The 27,764-nt window shown below is 34.1% G+C and overlaps 1 long non-coding RNA gene and 1 pseudogene across 1 annotated transcript; both read left to right on the top strand.

The window, feature by feature from the left end:
* Positions 1-1,226: 1,226 nt before the first annotated feature.
* Positions 1,227-27,344, top strand: LOC142643322 (putative pre-mRNA-splicing factor ATP-dependent RNA helicase DEAH5; annotated as a pseudogene).
* LOC142643328 (uncharacterized) lies at positions 16,110-21,181 on the top strand. Its single transcript, XR_012845836.1, has 7 exons — positions 16,110-16,576; positions 16,831-17,106; positions 17,206-18,016; positions 18,179-18,242; positions 19,176-19,226; positions 19,966-20,133; positions 20,262-21,181. It is a non-coding gene; the product is annotated as an uncharacterized LOC142643328 (long non-coding RNA).
* Positions 27,345-27,764: the final 420 nt, after the last annotated feature.

The raw sequence follows: 27,764 nt of genomic DNA on the forward strand, positions 1-27,764 counted from the left end.
GAAATCAAAAAATACTAATAATAAAAAATTATTAAATAAGAATAGTCACAGCAGAAAAATCATTCATCATTGATCCTGAGAGATGCCTTTCAAATTTCATAGCATTCATTGAAAAAGAGGGAAGGTGAGTTGTATTTCTAATTTGCGTTTGATTATTGTAGAAGAGGAGGTGAACCTGTAAATAAGCGTGTCTAATATTTAAAGAAGAGCAGAATGTTTTATTTAGCCAAAAATAAAAGGCACAACATTTAAATGTAAAACACTGAACTCTAGAAGGGGAGGTGAACCTATCATTTGCGTTTGATTATTGTAGAAGGGGAGGTGAACCTGGAAATAAGCGTGTTTGATATTTAAAGAAGAGCAGACGGTTTTATTCAGCCAAAAAAAAAAAGGCACAACATTTAAATGTAAAACGCAAAATTCTAGAAGGGGAGGTGAACCTAGCGTTTACTATAATAATCATGAGTTTATATTTAAATTGGTGTGGTCCTGCATGAATCTTAACACATGGCACAAAATTAGAATTCTAATATAGAATTGCAATTTAAGTTTCTCTCTGCTTTACCTATTATATATATATATATATATATATATATATATATATATATATATATATATATATATATATATATTTCAATTGCAAAAAAGCAAAGAAGAGAATATATGAAATTAAAAACTATCTACATTTCTATCCGATTCCCTATATTTCTCAGGAACCAAAAAGAGCGTAATAGAAAAGAAAATCAAAAGGAAAAAAAAAAAAAAAAAGCATACCGACAAGCTAACGAGTCTGATTTGCGAGTTGATCAAAAACCCTAAGATTTCACACACAATGAATGAAAGAAAGAGAGGGAGCAATAGAGAGAGAGAGTGAGAGAGAGCTATAGAGAGAGAGAGAGAGAGAGAGAGCCATTATAACTTCCATGTTTTTATTTTCAACATTTTATAACTGTTGATAAAATATTTAATTTATTTTTTTCCACATTTATCCGACTGTTGATATAACTTTTTTCTATTTATTTTTTTTCTAACACTTATTTTAACAGTTATGTCTACTGTGGATTTTTTTAACACATGTTTCAATAGTTATACCAACTGTGGAAACAAATATGTGAAGTTCTTTACTTTACTCAATAGTTGTGTATAACTGTAGAAGTTTAAGGTTTTTATTAACATTTTTTAGTGACCGTAGATAAAAATATGTTGAAAAAACTCAAGTTTGTTGCATGCTTGACTCCATTCCCAAGGATTTGAATCGTCCATGGGAAGACTCTATGCCAAAGACAGGTGAGAGGCATCTAGCACATGAGCTTAGAGGTGTTGGTTTATCATCGGCATATGATATGCCGGAGTGGAAGAAGGATGCTTATGGACATGGACAATCCCTTAGCTTTGGGCAAAGGTTGAAGCGTGCGTCCATTCAAGAACAGAGGCAGAGCTTGCCAATCTACAAATTAGAGAAGGAACTCATTCAGGCTGTGCATGACAATCAGGTCCTAGTTGTAATTGGCGAGACTGGTTCAGGTAAGACATCTCAAGTAACTCAATGTCTAGCAGAAGCTGGATACACAACAAAGGGTAAAATTGGGTGTACTCATCCTCGTAGGGTGGCTGCAACATCTGTAGCTAAGAGGGATGCTGAAGAGTTTGGTTGTCATTTGGGTGAGGAAGTTAGATATGCTATTCAATTTGAAGATTGTACTGGTCCAGATACTGTCATCAAGTACATGACTGATAGTATGCTTCTAAGGGAAACTTTGATCGATGATTACCTTTCTCAGTACTCTGTTGTCATGCTTGATGAAGCACATGAGAGGACTATACACACGGATGTTCTCTTTTGATTATGGATATTGCTGTAAATCGGAATGTTGCTATCTGCATGGTTGTTCTCATTATTTGATGTGATGCATTCGGCGGGAGATAAATAACAATTTTCAAATCTTAAACTATTCTTTTTTAAGACTCTTTTGGACTAGGTTGTAGTGTTAGGTTTTTGTTCTTTGTTTTAGTTCATGGTTTTATGGACTACAGTACTTTATGCACATGAATTTATTGTAAAACGAAGCAGCAAGTTCTATTCTGATTATTGTTACACTACATGAACTTCATTCTAAAAGGGAGCTTCTAGTTCTATTCAGATTTTAACTTCATTAGTTCTACAAAAAATGTTGTGCATACATCTAAGTCCGCCTAACATAAAAATCAGGAAAAAAAAAAAAAGCCAATTCGTTAGAAGTTGTAGGGGAATCCTTTTATTGCTCTCCCGCATTCAGTCATCCAACTTGTTTAAAGAGTTATCTTAGCTAGCACATATTTGTATAAAAAATATACCTCAAAAAGATTTTCAAGACTCTCCATCACTTGACCAAACCAGCCTAGTGACATATCTGAGCAAATATTTCATTATGGGGAAGACCAGCAGCAGAGAAAAGTGGTCCTCTAGCAATGGAATTGATGACATCAATTGTAGAAATCCCTGTCTGTATCATCTCCTCATGATAGGTTCTCACACTAGGGCTGAAGAAAACATTCACAACATCCCTTATTGTTTTTGAAGAAAATGCTAATTACTAATTAAAAATCAGAAAATATCACACAATGGAACCCTGCTTCAAAGTAGAATGTAGTGTAAGGAAGACCAGCAAATTGTCCTCATATGCAAAAAAGATGTTCATAGCACAAAAATAATACAGCGATAACAAACAAAACTTTCGCTGCAATGATGCATGGCACACACCCCTCAATCAAGGCTTTAAGCCTTAATAATGGAATTCAAAAAAAGTACTTGCACCATCTATACAATAACATTCCTAAGCATGACTCATGCATTGAGAACTGAAACTAGCTGCAGATATAGCATAATTGCTTCTCACAACTCTCAACTTAAAAAAATTGTCTCTAATACTTGGAAGCCATGTATAATGTGCAAATATATTAAAAATTTCTCAGTATTAGAACCACAAAGCTTTGTGAATACTGACACAGACCTTTAAAAAAAAATTACAGTATATGATACAGCCTCAGTGCAAATTAAAGATGTAAATATTTTGCATTACCTCATGAAGAGCATCGTCATAAGAACTCATATCTGTAAGTATGACAAGAACATGCTTCCCAATTCAAAAGCCAAATATTCAGCAATAGTAAGAGCTATATGAGGAGTGATAATACATTCAATTGTAGGGTCATTTGCCAGTAAAAGAGCACATCAAAGGACACATTTTATGAATGCAATTTAGACACTGTATTACTGAACTTATAACAGTAATAGGTATATCACAATATGGTCCATATGCAGATTTCAAATTATACCAGGTTCAGAAAGAGCGTCACATTCTCCATAGAGCCATTTTCCTCAAAATCATGTGTGAAAAACTTTGCAGTCTCCATATTTACAACCATCCTTAATTCCTAGTGAACACAAAGCTTCTCCTTAATTCCTAGGTGCTTCAATTCGAAGGCAAGCATTTGCAACTTTGGCCGACATGCAACATACGACAACCAGGCCGACAGACACTAGACAACTTCACAACAACATAACAATCACAAGGTTTCACAGTGTCAGAACGAACTCACAAAACCAGGGAAACGAAAGTTCTCGAGAGCTGGCGTGTTTATCTGAAGTTTCAACACCCAAAACAAAGCTATTGGACCTGCTAACGAGTTGGTGCTGGTCCAACTCGAGAACTGGGCCAGAGTGGCCTCCACCTGCTCGATAAAATGCTTGTGAGAACAGTGAACCAGGTTGGGTGAAAAGAGAGGATGTGGCAGAGAAGACAGTCAGGTAGCGTGCGTGTGTGTGCGCGCTTTTTTTTCCCCCTCTAAATGCCAGCAATTGGCAAACAACATCGTTCAGAGCAACAAATTCCGGAATGCTCCGACCCGTAAGACCGCTATACCCGCAAAACTGTATGTCTATATTGCCTTTTATGTTTTTGATATGTTATTGCTATTGGTATTCATTTTCTTTTTATTATGTTTAATTTGACTCAATTGAATTAATAAAAGACTTTGTTTTATTTATTATCAAGATGTACTTACCAATCTAAAAGAAAATATTCAGTTTGTAAATTAATATTTAGGCTAAAATGCAAAACTTACTTTTTAAGTTTCATTAGAATTCATTTCAACTTTATAATTTTGTTTCTGTTTATTTCAGTCTTCTATATTTCAAGTTAAATTAAAATCTATCCATCAATTTTGGTTAAAAATTTTGGAAAATATTTTTGAATTATTAATTCAGCTGGGATCCTTCCTACCACCTATAGCAAGAACATCAAAAGAGAGCTAAGCCACAATTTAATCCACTTGTTGGTCATTTTAATTAGCTTCTTCTGACATTTCTTGACAATTAATTCATTATACCTGCTTCATTAGAAGAACAACACAATTTCACTAAGTTACCACTAACATTGTAAGCAATAGTCTCCTAGTAATAAATAATAAAAAAGGTAACCCAAAAACGAAAACAAAAATTACAAGATCTAAAAGCCTTCACTAAAAGAATTACTCATCACGTTGACTAACCAAAGCGCTTCCAATATGAGGGACTTCAAGATGACCATGATCTTTATTGATATATAGAGAGATATACAATCTAGGAAATAAATGCAAATGCAGATCACGCAATGCTGATTAAAAAGGAGGAAGGGAGATATAAGCTAAGTTTCCTCCATCAATGTTTGCATCGTTGACTATAGACTGATCAAGGGTCTTCGCAAACATACAGTGGAGAAGCTCATGTGGGAAAATGCGAAGGAGTGTCCATGCCAAAACTAGCAACTAAATGATATTGCGAGTGTCATAAGCTGGATCACAAATTTCATCTCTGATTTATCCAGCTCCAAATACAAATAATAGTTATTTTTTCATGAAAAATCCAAACAATAGTCACATGTAGACCATTGCTACCTTCAATCATAATAAGTTTACCTTGCTTGTTTTGCCAGACTGCCACGAATTAAACTTAGGATGTAATTGGATACCACTTATTTTACTGAAACTAAAAAATTATTGCTGAAAGTACTGTAGATAAAGGTAAAAGTTAGTTGAAATAGTACAATAGGGCCCATGAATAGTAGTAAAAATAAGATGAATAGTGAAATAATTTTCATTTTTAGGATCCGTTTGGATACCGCTGAAAATTGAAAATTGAAAACACTATAGCAAGATAATTTTTAAATGTGTGAATAGTAAGGTGAGACCCATTCTTAATGAAAGTTTTGTTGAAAAAAAAAGTTTGTGGGTCCCGTGAACAGTGCACGGGACCCACTGAACTTAGTTAACGCTCTTCTCAAAAAACAAAAAGTGAAACGCAAACACTGGATACTTTCATCAGTATCCAAACGCTACCTTAATCTCTACCCAAATGCACACTTACTCTAATAGAGCCTTTCGCTATGGAGGTTAATGCTATCAGTTTTGCCACAACCAACTTATAATAAAAAGACAAATTATTACTCTTTCATGAAAAATCCAAACTATTGTCACATATAGAGAGCATACCCATCAACTTTGAGTTTTGACCCCAATCCAACAACACCCTCAACAATTATTCACCCTATAAATTGATTGCTCAGCGTTTTTTTGTTTTACCATTTGGTACTTGCATTGGGGAGTAATTTTATTCCTCAAATTTTGTAGTTTTTAATGTTCCCTCTCTTTTGGCAAGGCAAAAGATGAGCCTTTATTTTATTTTATTTTTTGTGGATGGTAACCAAGTTCTTGGTCCAAGAAATGCAAGCAAGGCACATAGTACAAGAAAATATTTTAGGCCACGCTACAGGCCAAGCTCCAAGCCCATAAGCTACAAACATGAGAACCTGCTTAGCATAGCATACCATTTAGACTACTAACAAAATGTTAGGAACCCATAGGTAGAACTCACCTTTGAATCTGGTTTGCAAGGAGATAGTACCCAAGAGCTTATAAACACATGATTAAACTTACACTTAATCCATGTGGGACACTAGGATCATAACATAAAAAGGCAATAATTGACCTACAAATATTGAATCCTTATATTTTGATAGCAAATGGCAATAATAACTTGATAAATCTAACCTCTTTTTACAGTCTTTATTGATTCGCAAATCGTATGCCAAACCCAAGGACAGTAGCATACAAAAGACTCTCTCTCTCTCTCTCTCTTCCCCCCAACCCCCAAGAAAAACTCAAAGACATGCATATGTCATCTTCTCATTGCACATCCATAATCCATAAATCCTATTTGCTATCAGAGAACTTAGCCTCATATGCAAGGGGCACCTGCATGCATTTGTAGAATTTACTCTCCCTCTCTAAACTGAACCTAGTTTCTCTCTCTTCTCTCCATCGGTTTCACTTTCAGACGCTTAATTTTGGTAATTTTTATGTTACACGTGTGTCTCACATGAGTAGTCCATTAATTTATATATTGACGGCAAAATCACAACTGTTCTAATTTGGCACATATGTGAAGTTTAGAGAGTAAACTGGCTAAAATAAAAGTTTAGGTATGTAATAGCCACTGGCCTAAAGTTCAAAGGGTGTCACGGTATTTTTCTCTAAAATTCTACTATAGTTCTTTGGTATTTTATGTTGCCTATTGGCTTATTAAAGCCTAATTTCAAAGGTAAAATTTTCATTGGCAATAACTAGTAAGGGAAGTTTTATTTTATGTTTGTAAGTATAACTAGTAAGGAAATTTTATAGACTTATCACGCATATCCTTTGCTATTAAATTCTCTCTCATTTTTCTTCACAACCAAATAAAGAAAATATATATTGGTTTTCTATTCTTTTATTTTTTTCATTCTTCCAACCAAACATGTATGGTGGAAAACTAAATCTAATATATCTTTTCACTTTTCTATCCTCCCAATCTTTTCTGATTGTCATTCTATTGTTTATAAATCCCTGAACACAATTCCCACACCCCTCCTCTCCAATTTCTTCTACAAAAAAATAAAGGGAAAGGGAGTGACAAATACAAAGTGATGTTACAAAAAACAAAAAGGAATTTATTCTTACCACGCCCAAATGCTAACCATTTACTTCATTCTTTTAGGTTATAGATTAACCCCGAAAAATCAATTCAATTACTCAATTTGATTAATTAGGTTAAATTACATGCAAATCATGGAAGCACCAACAAATCAACAAATAAACTAAATACAATGGAAATTAAAATTGACACGTTGATTTATTAACAAATGAAGAAAACCTCACCGAGTGAATTTCAAGTCACCACTCCTAAGAATCCACTAATCAAGAACAAGCAGTTACATTTATAATGAATCTTACCACTACCCTGGCTTATCCCAAAATACCAACCTACAGCTGAATCTTTACTTCAATCCCCAATTAGACTTAATCTTGTAGAAGACTTCTTCTTTTGCACGGATTCTAGTACGTGACTAACTCCCAACAACTGATTGCTTATTGTGGGATGCAAAGTTCTTCACTCCAACGCACATTGAAGATCTGGAAGCACTTGGTTACAAAACCCTAAGTCGCAGAAAAATGCAATAGCTTCTCATAGAGTGTATGAGTTCTCTAATTGAGTTTTTGAGTGTTTGATTATTTTAAAATAAAGCTTTTATATGGTCTAGAGGTTTAGGGAACAAAAACCTATCAATCTAAGTCTTCATGGGACGATATTCAAATTTGAGAATTCTGAAATCATACAGCTCAATAGATCGAGAGGTATCGAGCTTGTGTCAAGAATCCTTCATTAAGTCTCGATAGATACTAGTGTTGAGACTAGTGAGTTTCACTAAATTAGCTTTTCATTACTTGTTTCTTGGTTCAATCTTCATGTTTTTTATGATAATACTTGTAAAGTAAACTTCACATATATATTGTTACATTAAACCCAACTTAGATCTACTCAATTACAAGCAAAGTACATTTTGTTAAAGGATAAGCTAATACATAGAAAAAAATGTATATTCCCTAACACATTCAACCTATGTTATAAATGTATATTCCCTGGTAATTTGCCTCAATCTGAAAAAAATTTCATGCTGAAACTCAAATGAGCCGATAAGGAAACCGCATGTCTCTCCCACTGCTATAATTTATACACAGAAGCTCTACTCATTAATTTCCAGTGTGAGAGGCCGCCATTACTATTCCCATATTGCCAAATCTCTTATCTCTCTAGTATAGTAACCTTCTTTTCTACTTATCAATGCTCTTTTGTGGTGTTTTTGTGTGTGTGTGTGTGTGTGTGTGTGTGTGTGTGTTATAAGCATGCCGTGCAATGACAGTATTATATCATCATGTATGACCGCACCGACTTACTGTAAAATCTAATTTGCATATTCCATTAGCAAATGAAAAATGAGACTTCATCCAAAGTTGGTGTGGTCATTCGCGTGATTACTCTATCGTTACTGAGCAGTTGCATTATGTATTACAGGGCTTGCAATGCTCTGTTGAAGGATTTCTCAGTGGTCGCCTCCTGTGAAATAACTTTTGGTTAGTTATTTAATTTGCTAAAGTAAATGAAATTTTGCTATTTTGTGTATTTGATTTAAGTACCTTAGATTGTTAGGAACTAGCTAGTATAATAAGCTGGTTGGAGTATTTGAAATTTGTATGTTTATATCATTGTTAAAGAGATTTGTTATATTTATTTTGTATTAATTCATGCATTTTATATTTAGTATTAGAAAAATGTTTAATGACTGATTTTGTACTTAAATGAGAAGGAAGATCTTTTAATTGAAACCAATACAACAATACCCTAATTAAAACTTTTGATGAACAGTGACTCCTTTTTTTTTTTTTAAATGAACGATTTCCTGTTTCTACTTTCTATCTTTTGGAAAACTCAAATTAGTATTGCAATTATTGTAGACTAAAGATCTTTAATCTTTACTTTCCAGAAAAAAGAGAAGAAAAAAAGTGGCACCTCTAGATTGAATAATTGCAGTTGCACCACGGAAATTTCATGGAAGAATCATATACCTACTTTCATTATTGCGCCTCTTTGTCAAGGCGACTACTTTACTCTCTTTCCTTTATTTAGCTTTTTGTTAAATTCTTTTAGGATTAAAAGTTTGCTTAAAATATATTTATACTGTGAGAAAAAATAATAAACGTGAACCGCTAAAAAGAAAAAAAAAAATAGTTTATAAATTAGTCTCAAACACACAAATATAAAGATGTCAATAGCCATAAATAGGGTAAATTCTATTAACATATTTTGATATTTTGGCTAATATTAACTAGACTCAAGACTTTTCAAAACTGATCAATTTGATCCTTAAAACTAATTTATAGTCTGTTTGAGAACAACTTATTTAGCTGAAAGTAAAAACTTTTTGCTGAAAGTATTATAGATAAAGCTAAAATAGTATAGTGGAACTAGTGGCAAAGCTAGGATTTTTGTTCGGGGGGGCAAAATTAAAAGACAACATTTAAAGTGAAACTAATCTAATAAATATTAATCAATAATAATAAAATAAATAAATAAATAATTATAAGAAAATAAATATATTTCATATCATTAAAATAAATAAATAAAAATAATCAATTCATAGTTATTACAAAATCTACAACAAAAAGTTTACAAATTAATGCGGTAAAAATGCGAATGGTGTTATTTAAACAATATAATGAATAAATGTTTGTGATTATTTTTTGTGATTGGTGACATGCCAATTTGTAAGATATAAATAGTAAAATTTATAATATCTCTAACATCACTTAACAATAAAATATTGCAAAAAATATCATCAATAGTGAAAATAATTATAGAAATTAAAAAAGAAAAAAAATTGTGAAATAGGTGTCAAACATGGACAAGATAAAAGCTTACAAGAACAGTAAAATAGATGAAAAGGGAATATGATTTGATGTTTGAGATTTTTTTTTTTTTACTTTCCTTTTCTTGTGTCAGAATCACTTTCAAGTTTCAATCAATTGGAGTCATTTTTTCCTTTCTTTTTCCTATGTCAGAGTCCCTTAAGATTACAATTACATTTACAAGGAAATTTTAGGTGGAGTCAGGGGGAGGTGGCCCCTCGTCCCCTCTCTGCCTCCGCTATTGAGTGGAACTCATAAAGAGTACCAAAAAATATAATGAAACTTATAAATAGTAGTAAAATAGGTTAAATAAAAAAACAATCGGTTTTTTAAACCAATGCCGAATGCACACTTAATCTCTAAATACAGCTAGACCAACTAGTCATTTTTCTCAATTTAAAGACTAATTTAATTTTAAGGGCCAAATTAATCAATTTTAGAAAGTTATTTTTTGAGAAACACACACACACACACACATATATATATATATATGGAGGGGAGGAGGGTGAGATAATATTGGTATTATCTATCCACTAAGAAATGGTCGGTGCTCTATGCATTGTTTTATAAAAGTAAACAGAGCTTAAGAGTAATTTGCCATGTCATTTTCTCACTTTTTCTCTTTTTGAAAAACTGAAGACGCCCGAGATTTTGACGGAATTTGGTGGAAATTTCGTGGAAACAGCATAAGTATTCACGTAGGTCTTTGTTGTCAAGAAAGTAAGAAAAATTGTATAAAAAAAAAGGAAAGTAAGAAAAATTGAGCTGAAAATGCACCGAAGGTGTAGTACTTTATACCTATTTTCAGGTCTTTGAGGTTGCAAGTCAAAAGACTCAAAACCACTTAGACTCTTTTCTAAATAATATTTATTTATTTATTTTAAATTAAAATTGTGAGGTTCCGAGGACCCAAGAACCCAAAGACCCGAGGAAAGGAAGGCCGACATGCATTAAGCAAGATGAAGTAAAGGAGTAAGGGAATTTACCCGGAGATACCCGAAGATGAAGTGGCATGGGCGCTGCTGACGTAAGGGTTGCAAATATCTGAATGTGGCAGGCTAATTTAGAGGGTTGCATTAAATGCCCGGCAACAACCATTCTGGCCGCATTAATTAGAAGGTACCAACTCAATCCATTGCATTAATGTAGATATGACCTGAACAGTGCTGAACGCAAAGTTAGAACTTTGCTACATTACCGACAGACAGGTGTCAGGGGGAAAAACATAGTAGATTGCAAGGTGTAAGGCCACGATGAAAGGAACAAAGGATATAAATAGGAATCAGGAAACTACGGAGGGAAGACTTTTGTTGTTGAACCCTCTCTACCAAATGTATTGTATTTGGACCTTTAGTGAATAAACGAACAACGAAGTCTCTAAGTTGATTTTATGCGTTTTTGGTCCTTACAAAAATTTTTATTTAAAACTAGCCTTTTGTTTTTTAAAATAAAATTTTTATATTTAGGTTTGTTAAGAGCACTCAAATCACTATTAGTATCTATATAATAGAAAAATAACTACATTTTAGCCAACAACATGCAAAATTCTGTATTAAAAAAAAAACATAGTTGCTAAAATAATTATGTAAATTTACGTTAGTACTATTTATTTTATTTAGTTTTTTATTATTTCTTTACATGTCTCAAGAATGAAGGAAGAGAGTGAGTGATGATAGTTGTGTGTGAAGAAAGATAAATAATTTTAAAAATTAAGAAAAAAATGATATTTTAATAAAATGTAATGTAAAATAGAAAATCTGATGTTAAGTGTTTTCAAATATAAATATATAAACTAGAAAAAGTAGTTTTTATGTTAAAATAGACATGAATTTTTGCACGAGCTAATGTTCTTACGTCTACTTTTCATCAAATGATTAAAAGACAAATCCATTTAATTTCATTATTTATAATAGATTTTAAATAGGATTTCATGAATTTTAGTTTTGAAAAACTTATTTTGATGAAACAATTGTCACAAATTTTATTTAATATAATTCTGTAAGTGCACAAGTGCACCTGGCCCCAAGAACAGTTATGGGCCCAGGCCCAATGAGCCTTAAACAATATGAATTTGTAGAGTGTGGGCTTGAAACCCAGGTTAGAAGTGTGTGGGGATTAAATGACAAACTAAAGATGGCAAGTACATGGAAACAACAAGGAATATTGTAAATCGTCCTCCTCGGATGTAAGCCGAGGGCTGTTCTTATATTTTATCTTTCTCCTTGTCTTTTTTCTTTTTAGGTTACAAAAAGTCCATCCCCGTTTCTGTTCCAGGTTCCTCCTTAAATACTCCTCTTTTTAATACTTTGTACACGTGTTGCCCCAACTCCTCCCTTAGCCTAGATATTTCTTTTCTTAGTGCCTTTGAACAGTAACTGGAAGTTTCCCTTCCACTGTTCAAGTGTCACTTCCCCATTAATGCGGCCAAGGTGGTAGGTGCAGGGTCTTTAATGTGGAGGTAGCAGCCTTTATCTTTGACATTTCTCCAACACCGGTGCTTCTGGGGCATTCTAGGGTTCACCCCTTTTAACCATTGGTTCTGTCCGTGTCCTTTCCTAACTTTTACCATGAAGTCCCAGGTTCTTCGGTGTCAGTCCGAAGAGAAAAATCATCCTCGGCTGGATCCTCGGAGCCTCGGCGTATGGACCGACCCGTAGTACTAACAAGTCCTAAACCCAAGAGCAAGTCGGCCTTCCTTAGCATGACCCAACGGCCCATATTCCTATCAAGGTCTTTTTACTCCCCACAAATTCTGTAAGCATAAATGCACTTGAAAAATAATTTAATTTTTTTATAGTCATATATTATTCCACGACAGATATATCATTTTCTAATGCTATAATGATTATTATTGCCCCTGTAATCTTTTCATTGTATTACTTCTTTATCTTCTAATTCGGTTTTGATAATGTTCTAACAATAAATATAAAAAATAAAAACTCAATTTTGATAATTTCTCATTGACTTGGGAGATTTCATACTAATTTTTGTAGGATTTTGCAACGTCAACCGAATGAAATCACACAAATTCTCATCAAAATTAGTATTATTTATATTTTATCAATTTCTTAAGTAGTGCAAGCCAACTGTAAGCTAGTAGAAGACTTGGGTTCATAGAGGCATGCATTGCTTTAGGCAAAAATGACCACTACCACTATTTAGCAAAAAAATTAGCAATTTACCACTATTTTGGAAATATGTAAGGATCTACCACTTTTTTCAAACTCGAGTTTGTGAAACTCGAGTTCCAAAAACTCGAGTTTGAAAAAATATACTCTGAAAAATTTTGAAAATTTTTTATGGTCCTCAAGTTTATGGAACTCGAGTATCATGAAAAACTCGATTTCGCCAAACTCAAGTATAAAAAAAGTGATAGATCCCTACATATTTCTAAAACAGTGGTGGATTGCAACATAGTTTGCGAAAATGTGCTATTTGACTATTTTCGCCCATTGCTTTAAATAAAAAAGAGGCCTAAGAGCCATGGATTGCCTTAAATAAATTATATATAAATAAAAAAGAGGCCAATTTCCCAATTAAGTATACCTTTGTATGAGTCCAAATCTTCTGTCCTATTTTTCCTACTCCACTCTATACTCCACTCATAAAAACTTGCCACGTGTTCACCTAAGTAACTAAATACTATCATTATTGACTTATTAATGCTACCGTTATTAATTAATAGTAGTATTTAATTACTCAGGTGAACACGTGACAAATTTTTATTGGTGGAGTATAAAGTGGAGCAGAAAAAGTGAGACAGAAGATTTGGACTCCCTTCGTATAGTAATCTCAAGAAAAGTATACCTTGGTATTCGATTTTTATAAAAAATAAAAGAATAGGATTCCTCATCAGTCATCATTGATGGGGATAAATAGTAGTAGCTCTTTTGGTGTTAAATTAAAATTACTTTAATCATTTGAGAAGTACTACGTCCAGAATATTTTTATAATAAATTATATGTGGTTAATTATTATTGGTTATTATTTGAATTTATCATTAAAATTACTTTTTTGCCTTACTAATAACAATCTGTCACTTAAAATTTATTGTAAAAATATAGTGAACATAACATTTCTCTTTGTAAATTGGTGATGAAAATAAGGTAAAGTAAATCAAAATTGTAAAACTGTGTATTTTCATGTTAAGGGGGTTAAGAACTTAAAATGAAGTGAGTTTTTGTAAAAAAATTAAAAATACGTTAGTTGTTTTTGTGAAAAATAAAAAATCTGTAACAAAACTATGGAAATAAAATAGGATGTTCCTTTCAACACGCATTACGTGCTAACGGATGAGGAAGAATGTCATTTTCCCACTTTTTTTTAAATTTTTTTTAATCTTCTTGGACAACTGAAAACGCGCGAGATTTCGAGGCAATTTTCAGAATAACAATGTGAGGGAGGGCAATATAGTAAGTTAACACACACCTGAAACGTATTAAGAAAATAGCATCTCGAGTTTTAGAAACTCGAGTTCCATTTTAAAACTCAAGTCCCAAACACTCGCATTGTACTTGATGACGTGGACAGCAAATCCCAAAAAATGCCACATAGATCTCGAGTCTGTAAGACTCGAGTTCTAGCAAATCAAAGTCGAGTCTTACAGACTCGAGTTCCGCAGACAACGAAGAAGAGAACCCACAGTAGAACACGAAGAAGACTTCGTTGAAGAAGAGAGAAACCCAGTTGAAGATGAAGCCCGAATCTAGGAAGAACAGAACGAAGAAGAAAATAAGAAACCCAGAACGAAGATGATGAAGAAAAGAAGAAGAAACCCAGGAAGAACAGAACAAAGAAGAAACCCAGAATGAAGATGATGAAGAAAAGAAGAAGAAACTCGGGAAGAACGGAACGAAGAAGAAACCCAGAACGAAGATGATGAAGAAAACAAGAAGAAACCCAGGAACGGGAGGAAAGAAGATGATGAGGAAACCCAGGAACGAAGATGATGAAGAAAAGAAGAAAGAACTCAGGAAGATGAAGAATGTGAGGAAGAGAAAGTATTAAGTGGATGAAAGGAAAAAATGGTAGAACTCGAGTATCTAAAACTCGAGTTCTACGTGAGAGGGAAAAATCATGGAACTCAAGTTTCTAAAACTTGAGTTCTATGTAGAATCCCGAGTTTTAAAAACTCGAATTTTACCATTTAATTCGAGTTTTTAAAACTCGAGATGCTAGTTTCCTAGCTTCTTTTACAACAGGACAATTAACAATATTCTTTAAAAACTCACACCAAATAAAAAATAAAAAAATCGCAAGATTTCTACCAAAGTTGGTGGAAACAGCATAACTATTGGCTAAAACAATTTGGTTCTTCTGTAAATAAATATAGATGTTAGGGCATTTGAAAAAGATGAAAGCTTCCAGAATTTTCCCACCCCACGTAAATGGCTAGCTTTTCGAAGTCCTTTCTTGTAGACTTTCCATTCTCCTACTTTTATTACATCATTTCATCTTGTTTGTTGGAATGGTGTGGTAAACAAACTAGAAGCAGATATAATAGTCTGATTTAAACAAAGAAAAACTCTAAAAGTTTTACTAAAGACAGTAGCGGTTTTAGGAATTTTTTTTAAGATGTTTCTTAAGAAACATAAATTACACAAGCGAATGTATGAAATATTAATAAAATTATTAATTATCGTTGTTTAGTTATTTCATTAATTTATTTATCTTTTATAAACTATAATTTGTTATATTGTTGTTTCATCAAGTATAAAATTATTAATTATTATTTAGTCTAATATAATATAATTTGTTTGTCTTTTATAATGTGTTGATTATTTAAATTATTAATTATTTTTTATTAGTTGTTTTTTCCAATTAATTATTGGTTAATTAATATCCCAGACAAAACAAACAAAATTAATTAGTTCAACTAATTACTATGGTTGTTTGATACTTGGAATATCACACTATTACTTAACAAAATAAAAAAGTCAATAAACAATAAGCCAATTATTTAGAGGTCTCAACTTTGTACAACACAAAAATATATAAACTTAAGTCTAAGTCTAAAAAAGAGTGATTTATTACATACTTTATGACTATTAGTTGAACAAATCACTAATGTTGGTCAAACACATGGGGCAGAGGGAGAGATATTTTGTTTTGATTGCACCACTCCACTCAACAGACAGGCCCATGGCTTCCAATTAACTGTATCTTACCGACACCAACACCAATCCCAACACCCGATAAAGCCAAAACTAAGGGCAAATATTAATAAAGTTACCAACACCAATTCTAACACCAACTAATAAAGCCAAAATCAGGGACAAATATTAATAAAGTTAACAAAAGTAAATCTAAGCGAATAAAGCAACCAGCCACTCAAAGAGAATCAAATAAAGTCTAAGAGAGAGGGAGTCATTTCATATTTTCATTTCACTGTTATAACTTTATTCTCTAGATAGAGAGAGAGTCTGAGAGGAACTGAGAAACCCATCAACCCAACCCGTATATGTAACTATGTAAGAGAGAACGAGAGAGAAGTTAAGTGAAAAGATCAAAGATGATATACCTTGAGGAGCAGGGAGGCCTGAGGGGCGGGCCGGGCGGCGCCACTGCGAGCGTGACCGACGGATCGGACCGATCTCCGATGCGGCGATGTGCTCTGGACTGGAGCAGTGGAGCTCGAGTTGTGTTGGCTGATGCGAACTCCGATGCTACGATGCCCGATCCGTTGACTGGATGTGATCTCGCGATGCGATCTCACGATGCAATATCCGCTCCGATGCGATCTCCGATGCTCTGGACTGGAGCTCTGTTGACTGATGAGGTTTTCCGTTTTTGTCTTTAGTTTAGGTTTCTGATTTAGTGATTTGAGAATCCGTGGGTTTTGGTTTTGATTTAATTGACTGTTGCAGAGTATGTGGAATTAATTGAAAACTTAGAAGATTTAATTGATTTAATTGAATAAAAATAAAAATAAAGTTCAATAACTAAAATGAATTTCAGTCAAATTTAAAAGTATAAATTTGTATTTTGATTATCTCCATTTATCTTGTTATTTATCATTTATTGAACTACCAGTAAAAGGACGGAAGCTCCCAAAATGGCATTTTTGGTGGGAAATTCACATAAAACTACACGTCTTGGTGGATTTGTACAAGTCATTTACATATATCTGAAGGCCTAACTTTGGTTTGGAAATCAAAAGGAAAAGACATTGGATTCGAACATTGTGAATTTTAGAAAAGCAAGAAAATTATAGTGCGTGGTTGTGGTATTCATCCCCTGTGATATTGAAGCTACCACACAACCACCGCCTTCAACCTCCAGCTCCAGGCTCCAGTCATCAAAAAAAAGGTAAGTGTCTTTTTTTTTTTTTTTTCATGTGTTCACTCAGCCCTTATAATTCCCATTTTATCACATCTTTGACCTTCTCAATCTTCTGCTCGTATGTAGACTACAATGACTTCCACTCACCGGTGGGAGTATGATGTCTTTATGAGCTTCCGAGGTGAAGATACCTGCTACGGTTTTACAGGCCTTTTATATAAAGCTTTATGTGACAAATACATATACACCTTCATGAACGATAAACTTCGGAGGGGAGAAAAAATTTCAGAGGAACTTCTCAAAACCATCAAAAGGTTAATGATTTCGGTTGTTGTCATCTCTGAAAATTATGCATCTTCCAAATGGTGTTTGGACGAACTTGTTTGGATTCTTGAGTGTAGGAAAAATCTTGGCCAATTGGTTTTACCAGTTTTTTATGGAGTAGATCCATCAGAAGTACGTAAGCAAGAGGGAAAGACTCGGGTAGAATTATGTATCATGAGACACATACTCATTATCGTAATGGAATCCAATCAAATTGCCAACTTCTTTTAGAGTTGCCCTCCAAATCTGCACCTTGGCAATGTTATCCTTGAAATTTTTTTCATGTTCAGCCAATTCTACCCCAAATTTTTCCTCTTGCTTACGTACTTCTGATGGATCTACTTTATAAAGAACTGGTAAAACCAATTGGCCAAGATTTTTCCTACACTCAAGAATCCAAACAAGTTCATCCAAACACCATTTGGAAGATGCATAATTTTCAGAGATCACAACAACCGAAATCATTGAAAAATTTCAGAGGAACTTCTCAAAACCATCAAAAGTCAATGATTTCGGTTGTTGTGATCTTTGAAAATTATGCATCTTCCACCGAAGAATAGTTATGCACCAAAAGAGTTTCAGCCACCCACGCAAAAAAAAGTGATTAGATCTGGTAATGAAATTTTGATATCAAATTTATGAATATTTTTTCCCTTTCCTTGATTTCTTTGCTAAGGATCTTCCCTTTGTTTCATTTATAGTAAAGATTATCTATTTCTTTTATTGCATTTTTTAATATAAATATTTGATTGATTTCTTGTTGAATGTTTTTCAGATTTTTATAACTTTTATGAAGCATAATTGAGAGTGTGCATGTCAATGGCGGCCAAGACTGGCAGGTGGCTAGTAGCATTTCTTGCTTTTTTATTTTTCCTTGAGATTTTGTGAGGTTGGATCCTCTAATGTCGATGTTTGGATGTTGGTGCTATTGGGGTTACTGTGTTATGTTTGTGTTTTCATGTCATGAGTTTTAGGGGGGGGGAGTCATTTTTAAAAGTGTCTTGTTTCTTGAGGTTGTCTTTCTTGCTTACAAATTCATTTAGTTTTCATATTTAGAGTTGAAAAAAAAGCAATAAGAGATGAAATAGCTTTAGTTGGGTGCTTTGAAAACAGAAATTGCTTACTAATGAGTAGTAACTTTTTCTTTCACTAATATAATGAGTAGTAACTCTGGAGAATGTTATTGATGACTTAGAATTTTTATGTTAGGCCCCTTTTCAATCCACTAAAGAATGATCATGCTGCCAAATTATATCACTCTGGTGATTTACGTTTTTGCATAATGTGATTTCATTTACTATTATACAGGAAATGAATTAGTAAGAAAGAAAGACAACCTCATCTATCTATATATATAATTAAAGTCAAAGCTTAGTGAAAATTCAATTAGTTCTCAAATTGGTAGAGCAGAATATTATCACGATTCTCTTGCATCTAGGTGTCTTTTCCACTTCTTCTATCCATCAAATCCTAATAAGCTCTTACATATTCTGCAGTTATAAATTCACCTATTATTATTTTGTGTTTGTAAATTTCCGGACCATTTCTCTTCCTTATCTCTCTCACCTCTTATACTTCTTTCTCCTCTATGGCATTCACACACAGCCTCACATAATGTGAGCACCTACATAGTGCAAAAGGCCTCTCTCTTCCTGTAGAAATTTAGCTTTGTATTGATCCAAAATGCAAAAAATAATCACTATATTTACCCAAAAAATAAAACCCATTTCTATTTGTGTTTCTTCTTTTTGACATTTGTTTTCCTATGGCAGAGTCAATGACCGCACCAACTTGGACATCAAACAGTCTTCCATGACAATGAGGTCCATTTCATGCCTCTTCTTCTTCCCTTATTTTTTTTTCCCTATGTCAACTGTTCTATTTGAAAAATGCCATTGGATTGTTTTCTGAGTGATCATTCAGGAAATTCGTTGGGATTATTTTGTTTACTATTTCTATTTATATTTTTTCTCTTTTGGAACTAACAACTGCTACATTTTGAAATTAATAGCATTGACCATTGGTGGTTTCATTACATCTTATCAAGCCCTTAGATTAAATAGCATTGGCCTTTGGATTGACCCCTTAGAAATTGCCTGCAACTTGTCTGTCAAAATACTTGACTATAAGATTTTTGTGACATTGGGGCTTTAAAAGCATATTTCTAGGATCCTTTGGCTATTGTGTTTGCTATACTTGAGTTGTGAGGTTTGGATTGATGCTTTAGGAGACAAAGAAAACCTTAAATTTTCAATATGTTAGAACTCCTTAAATTGTTAAGTCCCTTTTAAGTCAAGTTTTTGTGTTTTAAGATTTTGCATGAGCAGTTGGTCTATTGAGAATTACATTAGTTATTATTGCTGGCTTTGACACAAACCTTATGACAGCAAAATATCCACTCTATTATGTGGATAGATGACTTGATTCAAATATTTTCAATTGTTTAATTCTAATGCAAAATGTCCTTTTTAGCTTATTGTATCCATTTCAATAAATCTTCATATTTTATTTATTTTTTCTTGTATTAGTTTTAACATAGCCAATAATATGTTGTTGGGACAGTTGTTGAATCACTCTGCGTCATCGCTCATTAAGCAAAAATCCCCATGGAAGAAAGCGATAACAGATTTTCATGTTGTTTGAACCCATAACCTGCATTAACATTGAATACATCCGAGTCATGCAGCAGCCTACCAACCTCTGCTGTTTCAAGATGCTATTGTAAATGGGGTAAAACTTGCAACTGATACTATATTTTTTTGTTCTTATTTTGTTGGTAGGGTGATTGAAGTGGCATGTGGTGGGTCCAAAATTTAATATTAACTTTAGTCTCCTAAGAGTTAAATGAACTGTTCTAGGCATATAATGGTGGATGAAACATGTTCTCTATGTGAGCGGTCTTGGGAAACAAACATGCACAGCCTTTGGTACTGTGAGCAAGCCCAAGCAATCTGGAAGTCAGAGAGAAGCTTTGCGGATTTATATAAGAAGCATCACTGGACCTTCATGGACCTGTTTGAAGGGGTGCTAATGCAGGGGTCCGTTTTTCGAATAGCTTGGTTTCAACCATAGCTTGGAGCACATGGCAATGGCGCAACGGAATTAGAGAAAATCAGACCACATGGCCTTTGTTAGAGATTGGAAGAAGAGCAAAAGCACAGGTGGAGGAATTTTTTGAGGTGCACAGACAGGCCCCGAGGACACTTCCCAGACCTGCTACTGTCTGATGGGCTCTGCTGATGGGGAATTGGTACAAAGCAAACTTTGATGCAGCCTTATTCAAACACTTGGGCATGGCTGGATTGGGAGTAGTTTTTCGGGACAGCACGGGGAATTTGATTGCAGCACTGAGTCAGAAGATTTGCTGCCCCAAACAGTGGAGATGGCAGAAGCGTTGGCAGCAAAACAAGCAGTCCTATTAGCAACAGAGCTGAGTCTTTCAGGGTGCTGGTTGAGGGTGATTGCTTAATTTGCTTGCGGGTTATACAAGCTCTGAATGCTCCTGGTAAATGTATCACGTTGTATGGGCATGTGATTGAGGATGCCCGTAGAATTGGTCCCACATTGCAATCATGTAGCTTTCACCATGTAAAACAAGAGGGTAATAAGTAAGCGCACTCTCTTGCACGTGGAGCAGTTTTATCTACAGATACAGATGTATGGGTAGAAGAACTACCTATCTGGATAATGTATTTCAAAATGATTTTTGATTAGTAAAATGCTGTGACCTTTTTCTCATAAAAAAAAAAAAAAGAACTTTTATATATTTAAATTAGAATTAACTTCTAACATTGCATGTACTTCCTTATAATGCTTCTCAGATCCATTTGAATAAATCAATGAGTTGAATAAATCCAAAGCCAGTGGCACAAAACTTGGTGTTTCATCTACTAATAAAACAAATGCAAAAGTGCCAAAAGCAGATAATGGTTCTTATTACTTCCTCAAACTTATGAGATTTTTATCCGTAAGACCCTTCATAAACTTAATAGTGGGAACATAATTTGCGATGCATATAAGCAATCAAGAATGTCTTCAATTGTCAAATTTGAGAACTTTCCCATAGGTAGGGTGCATAATATAGTTGGTGAATGATAAGATGAATCCTCAAGAAAGTTCATTTATGTGGCTTATTTGTATTTGATGCAATTACAAACCTCTTTTTTTTTTTTGTTTTCTTTCTTTTTTTTTGTTTTTGTTTTGTTTTGTTTTGTGTGTAGAAATTGTATTTTCATATAATTAAGAACTTCAGTGGAATAATGGATATGATAAACAAGTTTGAAAAGCCGAGTTTTTTATTTGAATGCATGAAATTCTCAGATTTTTAAATTATTCCTAATTTTATTTAACGGCATGTCATTTTATGTTCATGTCATGTGCTTCCTATTTCATCCAATGATGGGTAAACAAGTTTGAGTAATCATTTTTTTTAAAAAAATTCTTGAATTCCTAATACATGTAGAATGGTCAGGAGGAAGAGAAATAAGAATGGTGCGGGTGGTGCTACAATCATGGTTCCCTGGTCCTATGCTAATGGACATTAAGAATGTTCTTCAAACTTAGGTGTTGCCTTTATTTTTCTCTCATTAAAAATTTGGAATTCTGGAGGGTTTTGTATGATTGTTGAAGTTGGAAAAGTGAGATAAATGGGTTTATTGAGATTTGAGGATCGGCTAAATGATGGAGCTTGCATATGTTCCTTTCAAGAGAGAATGTGCTATCAATTTTTTGTTATTTTGATGTGCAGGTTATTTTATTTTCTTGAATATAATTTTTTGAACTTCCTCACCTTTGATGACCAATTCATGGACATCTTTCGGCCTAAGGCTCTTATTAGTAGTTGGAACTAAGTTTTGGAATTTGAAAGTTATGTAAACCATCATCTTATGTATGTATTTGTCTTCTTTATTTGGTTATTAGAAAGTATTTATCAATGTCAAAGACATTTTTGTAAGGTGGTTCATGACTTCATTCTCAACAATTTAGGTAACTAAAATACTATTACTTTATAACTAATGATGTAGAAAACCTCGAGGATGAAACTAATTTTTTGTAATGCCTTATTTGCAAGTATAATCTACCTTCCAAAATATCATGAATAAATGAGTGCCAAACATATATTTTTTTTTTTGGCTTGAAAGTGTCAAATTAACATTACTAGAACTGGTAACGGTAATGTGGCAGACCACCATACAGAATCACATGGGGTAAGTTTTCCTGATTTTTCTTATGACCCCAAAATCCTACAATAACTTAGTGGTAGAATGAGTCTTCAAGGTTTTAATTTCTTTAAGGGGTAATCATTTTTATGTGTGCGATGATGTATTATACTATTACACAAAATTTTCCCATGCGTCACGAGTTAGTGACCATCCCTTGAAAATTGAGATCATAGCACCATAAATGTGTACTCTCTCCTCTCACATACCTGTGGGTTCCACTAATTAAATTTATAGTGGAACCTACAATTCATGTGAGATGGGGGAGTACGCATTTATGGTACTTCGGAGTATTTAATAATTTTCCAGCACAATATATGAGAAAATCGATGATGTATTAAAGTCAAAATTCAAATTAGCTTCTAACTGTAGTCTAAAATATCCATTTTAACTTTCTTAATTTTAATGCCAAGTGACCCATTTATAATACTCAATGAGAAAGCTGAAATGACCATTTCATCGTTATTCTTTTGCTTAATGACAATTTCATTATTACTATTATTGAATATTTTTGTGCATAAGCATAAATGACCATTTCATTATTACCTTTTTTTTTTTTTGCTTCACAACCATTTCATTATTACTATTATTGAGTTTTGTTAGTTTTTTTTTTTTTTTGTCTTTCAATTTTGATATATTATTATTTAGTAAGTTTTTTCAATTGGTTGCATTGATGTCAAGCTTATGATGAGAAGGTAATAAATACAAACAATTCAAGTCTAAATCTTGCCATCTTAGATAATTTTCTTTTAGCCTTTTTTGCTTTAGTTAGTTTTCCATACAAATTAGATTGTTTATATTTTTATGTAATTCTTTCTTTGAACTATTGAGTATATTTTTTTATGTTGTTTCTATTCATATACTTTCTATACAAAGATCTTGGACATAACAAATTGTAATTAAGTTGAACAATCTGCACCTATTCTCATCCAATTTTGGAGATACTATTAGACCAACATATTCTTATACTTTGTGTTGTATTTAGTAGAATTTCATTGACAATGATTGTGAATTGATATTATATATGTAGTATCTAACAGTGATTTTCAAAATTATATACGTAATAGCAGTGTAATGAGAAACTTGACGTAACTAGTATCGTGAAAGCTATAAGGAAAAACTATTTTAGTGCTTTCAAATATCCTAATTAAACTAATGTTCTTTATGTTTAATAACCATATTGAGTTACATACTAGTTTTAGTAATGTGGATGGTGAGGGTAGTGGATTCAAGACCCACTAGGAAGGTGTGTTTGAAACTTGGTAATAAAGAAGAGGATGTGTTTTTATATGTCTGAGTAAAAAGAGTAGTGGCAACATAAATTAATCCATATCCTAAAAATTTTGCTAAATTGCCACTTCCCCACAAATCACCAAGCTTTAGCCTTGAACTTAAGATGAACGGATGTTGAATGTACATACACACAAAAACAAGCACTACTAGGCAACTAAATGGACTTTGCAACTGATACAGGCACAAACCAAGCTAGAATGTTAGATTTTGCCACAACTGAGAAATAAACATAGATAAGAGAAAAGTGGAGAATCATTCTAGATCAAAATAAAAGAGAATCCTAATGTACTGTTTTCAGTCAATAACCAATTGTTGTAAACCCAACAATGTAATTTATGACATCAATTATAGAAATCCTAATCTATATCATCTCCTCTTAATAGGTTCTCTCACTAGAGAAACGTTCACAACATCAGTTATTGTTTTCAAAGAAGTTGTTCGTGGTCTAAAGAAATAGAAAGAGTGGCATTGAGCGCAAGAAAAAGTCCAAGGCTTGCACAACTTTGCTTAGCAAGAAATCAGTAGTAATTGAATGAATTATGATTATTAAAAATAAAAATTTTAAAAAAATCTTTACCCAGTGAAAATAAGTAGATGCCTATGTTAATTCTTTTATTTATGCATATACGTTCAGTAAGCAAAAAGGCCTAGGCCCAGCTGCGTATAGCATGGCCCAGATTTTATGAGCCGGTGATTCGGAATCGATCTCACTGAGTTTTCTTTATATCTCTATCTTTTTCTTTTTCTTTTTCCTTCATTGAATCTCTCTAGCTATTTCTGTATCTTTTTCAACAATGGCTCCCGCTAAAGACGACGGGTTTAAGAAACTCTAATAAGTCGGAGAAGTTAGAAGATGATAGAAGAGATTACAGGAATTAAGGAAGGCATAGCAATCGCCATTGCCATCGCCATGAGAAGCGTAGGAGAGACGATGAGAGTGAAGACATTGGTGATAATGTTGATCATAGGAGAGGCAACTCGGATAAGCCGGAATAGTATAAGGTTTACAAGGGAATGAGTCACCGGAGAAGCGGGAAGCGAAGCAGTTGATTGCTTCAGGTGGTTTGAGTCTTAGGGACTGTCAGGGAGATGGATTGTTATATCAAGAAGAAGAAGAAGAAGAAGAAGAAGAAGAGGGTGCTGAGGTTGAGATTGGGATGAATGAGGATGAACCAGCGTTTCTACAAGCGCAGAGCAGGTATTCAAGTTCAATGGATATGTCACCTGTTTGAATTTTTAAGAATCCAGAAGGGTCTTTGAGTCGTGCAGCAAAGCTTCAGTCTGCGCTTATAAAGGAACAGAGGCAGAGCCAATCTATGAATTAAAGAAGGAACTCATTCAGGTTGTGCATGAAAATCAAGTCCTAGTTGTAATTGGTGAGACTGGTTCAAGTAAAACAACTCAGGTAACTCAATATCTAGCAGAAGCTAGATACAAAACAAAGGGTAAAATCGGCAGTACGCAGCCTCGTAGGGAGGCTGCAACGTCTGTGGCTAAGAGGGTTGCTGAAGAGTTTGGTTGTCGTTTGGGGTGAGGAAGTTGGATATGCTATTCGATTTGAAGATTGTATTGGTCCAGATACTGTTATCAAGTACATGACTGATGGTATGCTTCTTAGGGAAATTTTGATAGATGGTAACCTTTCTCAGTACTCTGTTATTATGCTCGATGAAGCACATGAGAGGACTATATACACGGATGTTCTTTTTGGATTTACTCAAGAAACTAGTGAAACGAAGGCCCGACCTTCGCTTGATTGTCATGTCTGCAACACTGGATGCAGAAAGTTTTCAGGGTATTTCTTTAACTGTAATATATTTACAATTCCTGGTAGAACTTTTCCTGTAGAGATACTCTACTCCAAACAGCCGGAAAGTGATTACCTTGATGCATCCCTACTTACTGTGTTACACATCCACTTGACAGAACCTTAAGGAGAGATCCTTCTCTTCTTGACTGGTCAAGAGGAGATTGATTTTGCATGCCAGTCTCTTCTTGAAAGGATGAAAGGGATACGTAAAAATGTTCCGGAATTGATTATACTACCTGTTTATAGTGCTCTTCCAAGTGAAATGCAATCAAGGATATTTGAACCTGCACCTCCGGGGAAGAGGAAAGTGGTAGTTGCTACCAATATTGCTGAGGCATCTTTGACAATTGATGGAATTTATTACGTCATTGATCCTGGGTTTGCAAAGCAGAATGCGTATAACCCGAAGCAAGGGCTTGATTCACTTGTCATAACTCCTATTTCACAAGCTTCAGCCAAGCAGCAAGCTGGGTGTACGGGGCCTGGGAGATCTTATCGCCTCTACACTGAGAGTGCATACTGCAATGAGATGTCTTCTACTTGAATTCCTGAAATACAGAGGATAAATCTTGGGTTAACTACGCTTACCATGAAAGCTATGGGGATAAATGATCTTCTGTCTTTTGATTTCATGGATCCACCTTCACCCCAGGCTCTCATTTCTGCCATGGAACAGTTGTACAATCTAGGAGCTCTTGATGAGGAAGGGCTTCTGACCAAATTGGGCCGGAAAATGGCAGAATTTCCTCTTGAACCACCATTATCTAAGATGCTGCTTGCCAGTGTGGACCTTGGATGCAGTGATGAGATTTTGACCATCATTGCATTGATTCAAACAGGGAATATCTGCTACAGGCCCAGAGAGAAACAAGCACAAGCTGATCAGAAGAAGGCCAAGTTTTTCCAGCCAGAGGGAGACCATCTAACATTACTTGTGGTTTATGAGGCTTGGAAAAGTAATAACTTTTCTGGGCCCTGGTGTTTTGAGAACTTTGTTCGGTATAGATCCTTGAGAAGAGCATAGGATGTGAGAAAACAGCTTCTCACCATCATGGATAAATATAAATTGAACATAGTGACTGCAGGGGAAATTTTTACAAAGATACAAAAGGCGATTACTGCAGGGTTGTTTTTCCCTGCCTCTAGAAAGGACCCACAAGAGGGCTATAAGACCCTAGTAGAGAACCAGCAATTCTATATACATCCAGGCAGTACTCTTTTCCAGAGGCAACCTGACTGGGTCATCTACCATGAGCTGGTGATGACTACAAAGGAGTACACGCGAGAGGTCATGGTTATAGATCCTAAATGGCTCGTGTAACTGGTGCCTAGATTTTTCAAGGTGGCAGATTCTACAAAGTTGAGCAAACGAAAATGACAAGAAAGGATTGAGCCACTATATGACAGACATCACGAGCCGAACTCTTGGCTTTTGAGTAAACGTCGTGCTTGAGATGTCTTGATGTCATTCATTTTGATTATGGGTATTGCTGTAAATCGGAATGTTGCTATTTGCATGGTTGTCCCTTGTTATTTGATGTGATGCATTCGGCGGGAGGGAAATAACCGGCACTCAGATCTTAAACTATTCTTTTTAATACTCTTTAGGACTAGGTTGTAGTGTGTTAGGTTTTCGTTCTTTTGTTTCAGTCCATGGTTTAATGGACTTTTGTACTTTATGCGCTTGATTTTATTGTAAAAGGGAGCTGTTAGTTCTATTCAGATTATTGTTACACTACATGAATTTTATATTGTTATTGTTGTTACACTACATGAACTTCATTGTAAAAGGGAGCTGCTAGTTCTATGCACAGTTTTCAGCCATTAACCAGTTGTTGTAAACCCAGTCACTCTAAAAAATTCATCAAAACCATGCTACAATAGAGAAGGTAAAATTCTTAATGGTGGCATAAAACTATTAAGTCTGTTTCCTTAGATACAGTTTGTTGCATTTAGTTTATTATATGACACACACACACACATATGTTCCTATTAAAAATATTGATTTACATGTTGACATTATGTATACATGGCACTAA

The sequence above is a fragment of the Castanea sativa genome, chromosome 7, assembly GCF_040712315.1.
Source record: "Castanea sativa cultivar Marrone di Chiusa Pesio chromosome 7, ASM4071231v1".
Classification (NCBI taxonomy): domain Eukaryota; kingdom Viridiplantae; phylum Streptophyta; class Magnoliopsida; order Fagales; family Fagaceae; genus Castanea; species Castanea sativa.